At 40.9% G+C, this 7018-nt stretch overlaps 1 pseudogene; it reads left to right on the top strand.

The window, feature by feature from the left end:
- The first annotated feature begins 3110 nt into the window (after window positions 1–3110).
- LOC143388183 (E3 ubiquitin-protein ligase TRIM34 pseudogene) lies at window positions 3111–3666 on the top strand (annotated as a pseudogene).
- Window positions 3667–7018: the final 3352 nt, after the last annotated feature.

Genomic DNA, 7018 nt, shown 5'->3' on the forward strand with positions numbered 1-7018 from the left:
GGAGCATGGTAGGAATAGATGAATTCTAGAAAGGGCAGAGGGGTGGGAGGGAAAGGGAGGGGACAGAGGATTAGCAAGGATGGTGGAATGTGATAGACATCATTATCCAAAGTACATGTATGAAGACAAGAATTGGTGTCAACATAATTTATTTACAAACAGAGATATGGAGAAGTGTGCTGTATATGTGTATTAAGAATTGTAATGAATTCCACTGTCACTTATTTTTTAAAAAATCAATAAAAAAGAAAATGTTGAGAGGCTAGAGGGAAAAATACTCATTAGATTTTAAAAATTGCAATTAATTTCTGAATTTTTATCAGAAAAATACTGTATATGAGAAGAGAGTGAGATGGTGCATTCAAAGGCTGGGATGGAAAATTTGTCAACCAAGAATTCTTTTTTAAAAAAATTTAATGTTTTTATTAGTATCTTACACAATAGTGAGATTCCATTTGGCATATTTATACCTGTATATAACATAATTGCTACATTTCAAATTTTATTTACATCCCCTTTCACTCCCCTCTTCCCTCTCTCCAGTCCCCCTCCCTTATTCTATGGATCTTCCTTATATTCACTTACTGTTTCTTAATTAGTCCATCATACTTATGCATAAAAGTGGAAATAATTGTGATACATTCATATATATCATAGCATAATTTGGTCAATTCCATTTTGCAGTTCCTCTCCTTTCCTGTTCCTCTCCTGTTTTGATCTCCTTCCTCTACTCTACTTTCTAACTTTGGTTTAATCCCCCTTTATTCCTATTTCTTCCTGCCTTCTGCTTTTTATTTTATGTTTAGTTAATTTATTTACTTACTCATTTATTGTCAACCAAGTATTTTGTATCCAAAATGAAGCTGATTGTAATACAGAGGGAGTTAATGACCTCTCTGAAGCTTCATTTCCTTTTGTAAAATGGAGATTGAAGTCATTGTCTTATGGAGTTGTTGTGAGGATTATATAAAGGTGAATGGAAATACCTAGCATATGTCTGCCACACTGTTCAGAGATTTGTAGATTTTACTGATTTATTTCAAAGATTGTCATTTTATTTTTGAGGATCTAGAGATGTATTTTAATTAATAAAGCCAATAAATATTTTTTACCCAGGGGAAAAAATGAAGTTGACCCAATAGCATTTCCAGATGCAATATAGAATTTTTGACTAGCAAACCTGCATTTTAATGAATACTAAAGGAAGTTTGCAGTGTGAAAGAAAATGTTGATAATGGTCAGTCATTTTCACTTGGTGAAATGAGGAATAAGAAATGACATATTAAGATGTCATAAAGTAGTATGTGAATACTTTTTCTCTTTACTGGATTCAAGAGGTATAAAGATGTATGAAGTTTTGCAGTATTTTGTTGATGACTTTCTATGATAGATAACCACATAGCTATTGGCACTTGCTGGCTCAGGGTGCCAGGGGCACTATGGGGAGAGCTGCTTAATGCTACAATCTGAGAGCCCCTGGCACTCCAGCCTCAGAGCTTCTAATACTAACAGAGATAACCAAAATACTTTTCCTTTTTGTGAAGCATTTAAGTTGGCCAAAAGAAACCTCAGATGATTGGTAAAGAAGCAAGATTGGAACCTTGGAATGAATCAGGTAGTACACTAAACCACAATTATTATACTCGTCACTGTCAAACACCTGCATTAAAAAATCAATTTGGGTTAAGAATGTACTAGATGAAGCAGTGAAAAGGATCAATGTTATTAATAACTGACAATTAAGGATGCATGTTCTAAAAGTCTATGAGGAAATTGAACATACAAACACCACATCTGCATAAGTAAATAAGGAAAGAGTACATTAGGCAGAGATGAATGTAAAAAGTCATGGAGACAGCTTAGGTTTACTTAAGGGTGGGGCATAGAAGTGTGGATGGGGTGATTGGCTAAAGGGTAAGGGATTTCTTTTTGAGCTGAGGAGAATGTTCTAAATTTTATTTTGGTGATGACTGAAAGTTCTATGAATTTAATCATTGCTGTGATTGTGCCAAATTATACCACCACCACGTGTGTATTATGTGAATGTCTTTCTAAACTGTTTTCTAATGACTGACACAAAAGTAGTAAGATATTCAGAGCAGGCCATGTTTCAACTGCTTGGTCAAGTTGGGAAAGCCTGGCCAAGACCTACAAACCCATCGACTCTCACCAATCCTGCCCATTAAACAGAGACCAGGAGGACCTCCCACAATTTTGAGTTGCAATAAAAGTGCATCCATAAGAAGTGATTGATTCCTTATGGTCACTGTCAGAAAGCAGAGAATGTCATTAATAGTGAAACTGAAGTTTTGAGATGAAACTTGATTCTCTACTTCTATGGCAGGTGAGGTCTGATGGAGGCAGGCACCATGCAGCCATGGGTCATGCTTGCCACCCATACTTCAACCCACCTGACCTCCATTCTACTACTCTGCCAGTCTGCTGCTCCACAGCTACTGCTTGGCATGGACCATAGGCCAGCTGCACAGCTTGGCAACTGAGGTGTCATGTCACGCCTCCCTTTAAAAAAGTACCCCTGGGATTCCACCTCTTGGTTCCCCTTTTTCCTCCAAGAGAAGTCTTTTCTGCTGTCCTTTAATAAACTTCTATTTTCCACTCTGACCTTGCCTCAGCGTGCTTCTCTGGTGTTATTCTTCAACATTGGGGAAGCAAGGACTCGTCACGGGTCAACAGAGGTAACATATTGGAGGTTCCCAACCAAGATTCTACACTGAGGTATCCTTTGTTCTCCTGCCCTCTTCCCTTCATCTCTTTCTTTTCAGCTTACCAGACTAGGCCCAGGAATGCTTGGTGGGATGGCCAAAAGGTGGGAAACAGTGGCCTGAAGATCTACAGGTTCTTTGGCCCAGAAACTTCTTCCCTGTTCCTCTTCCTGTATGCCCCAAGAATTTCACTTTTGTTTCTCAGCCAGCTTTTGAGAGGGAGGGACTACTTGCAACTGAGCAGCTTGCGGGTCTTGCAAGGTTGCCCAGACTGGCCTTCAACTTGGGACCCTCCTGCCTCAGTAGCTGGGTCTGCAGTCATCCAGAAGGATTTAAACAAGAAAAGCATCAGGAGTTATGACCGGAGGAAGCCAGGGAAGAAATGCGATGGCTTCAAAAACCCTGGTGAACACACAAGAAAAGGCAAAATGTCCCATCTGCCTAAAGAATTTAACAGAGCTACTGACTCTAGGCTGTGGTCACAGCTATTGCCAAACATGCATCTCTAGGAACAAGAAGTCTGTGACCAGCCCAGGAGGGGAAAACAGGTGTTTCATATGTAGTATCAGGAACTTATTTGGAAATACCAAAGCTAATCAGCCTCCAGCTGAAGTAGCAGAAGGACTCATGGAAGTCACATTGAGTCCTAGCACTGTGCAAAATGCAGACTTATGTGCACGCCATGGAGAGAAACTCCTACTCTTCTGTGTGGAGGATAGGAAGGTAATTTGCTGGCTTTGTGAGCGTTCTCAAGAGCACCGTGGGCACCGAACATTACTCATGGATGAAGTGACCAAGGAATGTCAGGACAAGCTCCAAGCAGTTCTCAAGAGGCTGAGGAAGGAACAAGAAGAAGCTGAGAAGTTGGAAGCTGATATCCAAGAAGAGATCACTTCTTGGAAGGCAGGAGAAAACTCTCCCTGAGAGATTCTTACACAGGAAACTTGGGCAGGACCTTTGGTTCTAATCCAAGGAGCCCCTTCATCTTTGTCCCCTGACTCAGAATAAATCCAGCAGTCATTTGAAAAAAATAAAAAAATAAAAAATAAATAAAAAATAAAAATAAAAATAAAAAAGTACCCCTAACTGCCATTAGGGGAAAGGGGCAATGACCACTCTGGCTACTTAAAACTGAACGGAGGCATTGACAGGGTTACCAAGTAGGGAGAAATAGATTTCATTCTGTCTTCTCCTAACATCTGGGTTACCTAGGCCTATATTAAGCCCAATATTTCCAAATTTGGAAAAGTTGGACTTTGGATCCTGAAACTTTATACCTTTTTATTTTTTTCCAGGAAATCAAGTAAAGCTTGGGTGCTCTGCTGTGAGGGCACAAAGGAGGATGTGATCTACATATTCTATGACCTTAACTTGTGATTGACTAAATTGAATTAAGTCTTGGACCAATGCCTGGGCATCAAAATAGGGGCTGTCTTTGAACCCCTGGAGCAGAAAATTTCAGGTTCATTGGGTTAACTTATCAGAGGGATTCTCAAAAGCAGCTAGGTATTAAGAATCTGGATGCAGAATGCAGAAAAATACATCTTTTCAGACTAATACTGAACCAGTTAGAATCTTGAGGAATTTGGGATAAGAAGGTGTAAAGATTGGGGACCCTGAATGTATGGGAACCATTGCCTCGTTTGTAGATCTGAGGTTCTGTACTAGTCTCCATTCCCCATTGGACTTCCAATTGGTGAATTACATGGATTATTACAGGGTCTTCAGAGACACTGTCTTTTTAAGGCCCTGTCATTTTGATATGTTATTATAGGTTGTCACCTTTTTATAGTCTCTGATTTCAGGGGATAGTTTTGTGGTGGGAAAGGATGTAGGATCTTTGAGATGGATCTGGACAGGAGCAGGTCCTATTGCTACACCTTTTTTCACTGGATAGCCCAGACTTCTGGATTAATCTCAGTTTCAACTAGGGTCAGACAGTCTCTGTTCTGGTGTCATAAGAAGTGTGGTGCCTAGGTAGGTTGTTGAGAGTCACAGCCGAAGCGGCCCCAGCAAACTTCCAGCTGATTGGCTCCTCTGCGGTGATGCTCATTGGGCTGTTTCCCCGCCCTTTCAGACCACAGAGCTGCTCATTGGGGGACTCTTTTGGCTCAGCCCATGCGACCCAGCCAATCTGTCTCAAGAGCGGGACCTAAGTGTGCCGGTTGAGGTGCTCACCAGAAGAGCCGGTGGTGGCAGTTGGGCTCTCAGGAAATTCCTGGAGAGCTCAGGTGGTGCAACGTGTGTTCAAAAAATAAAGTTCGTTCCTCTTTGAGAAGTGGCTTGTGAATTGTGCCCAGCCAGACTGCGGCATTTGGTGGCCCATACGAGGAACGACTGAGGGTAAGTGATAAGGTAAACTGCTCACCCCTGAGGGCAGGGCAAGAGGATGGGTAGCCATTTTAAGATTCTTTCATTTTGTTTCGCTTTTGTTTTAAGTTACCTGTCTCTGGAGATGGGTGAGACGGAAGAAAAACTGCTCACATCTGAGGAAAAACTATTTTCATCTGAGGAACACATAGGAAGAAAGGATGGACGGACATTTCAGGAGGATAGAAAGGCTGATATAATGAATTTTTGTTCCATTTTTTTTTCATTTTGTCTCGGTTTTCTTTTGTATTATCTTAGTGAGGGGTATCTTCATCACGGAAATATGGAATTAAAAATTAGTAAAAAACAAACCAAAAAAATGTTAAGTAAATTGTTAGAGGAAGGAGACACCCCAGTAAAATCAAGAACAGTTAGGGCATACGTTAAGACAATACAAAGGTGTAGCCCATGGTTCATTAAAGAGGGTTATTAAGTATATCACAATGGAACCATCATGGTGAAGATTTAAAAAGGATAGAAAAGGAAAACCCAGGAACTCTGCCAGTTGGCACATTGCCATTGTGGATGATGATATGATTTTGTTTGCCTAGTCCAAAGCTTTCAGTGAAGATTATGGTAGAAGACATTTTAGATCATGAAAATAGGAGGCCTCTCAAGATAGTCAGAAAGGGGAAGAAAGTTTAGAGCATAAAAAGCTATCAGGGGAAAAGTTACAACAGGAGTCTTCTACTAACACCTTTCTATCACCAGAGGGTGTAAGTGTCTGACCAACAGCTCCACCTATGGAGACAACATATGCTGAGTGGCCCTCAACCCTCGTAGTTGATAGATGGGATCCTGAGACAGGACCTCAAAGATTAACATGCCCTGTATTTGAGCAGGCAAGAGGGCAGCGAATTCACCATGCTTTAGATTTCAAAACAGTGAAACAGCTAAAAGAGGCTGTAACAACCTATTGTTCTCAGGCACCCTTCACTGTAAGCATGGTCGAATCCATTACCAACTTGAACATGACACCAGCAGATTGGACTAGTATGTGTAAAGCTGTGCTAAATGGAGGACAAAACGTGTTATGGAAGGTTGCCAATGAGGAATTTTTGCAAGGAAACGGCTAGGCAAAATGCAGCAGCTGGTTATCCTCAGAGAAATCTAGATATGTTGTTAGGAAAGAGACCTTATGAGGGTCAGCAGCAACAAATTGGATATGATCCTGCCATATACTCACAAATTGCTGCAGATGAGGTTAGGGCATGGAAGACTTTACAAGGACATGGAGATTTACAAGGTCAATTATCTAAGGTAATAAAGGAGCTAATGAACCTTATGCTGAATTTGTAGATAGCCTTATTCAAACAGCTACCAGAGTTTTTGAGGATAAAGAACAAGCAATGCCATTAATTAAACAGCTAGCCTTTGAGCAAGCAAATCGATGGTGCAAGGAGGCCATTAGACCATGGAAACATGAAGATTTAAACACATATATTAAATTATGTAGAGACATTAATGAACAAGGGCAAGTCGTGGCAGCTGCAGTAAAACAGGCTTTAGATGCCAGGCCAAAAACATGCTATGATTGTGAACAAACAGGACATTTTAAAAGGAGTTGTCCCATAGGAGGAGGGTTTAACAAAGCTAGGTATCAAGGGAGTAGAATACCGGGTATTTGCCCATAATGCCATAGAAGGAGACATTGGGCTAATGAATGCCGTTCTCAAACCACAATAGAGGGTACTCTGTTATCAAAAAATGGACAAGGACCAGGTGTTTACCCACGATATCATGGAGAAAGGCATCTGGCTCCATTGCCAAAAAACAGACAGGGGGGCCCAATGCTCCGGGGCCCACAATCACAAATATACGGGGCACTGGAAGAACCCAGCAACACCATCAGGGTAGTGCCCAGGACACATTATTCATTAGATCCCTCACTAGACAAACCAGAGGAAGTTCAGGATTGGACATCT

This window comes from Callospermophilus lateralis, chromosome 17, assembly GCF_048772815.1.
Source record: "Callospermophilus lateralis isolate mCalLat2 chromosome 17, mCalLat2.hap1, whole genome shotgun sequence".
Lineage (NCBI taxonomy): Eukaryota > Metazoa > Chordata > Mammalia > Rodentia > Sciuridae > Callospermophilus > Callospermophilus lateralis.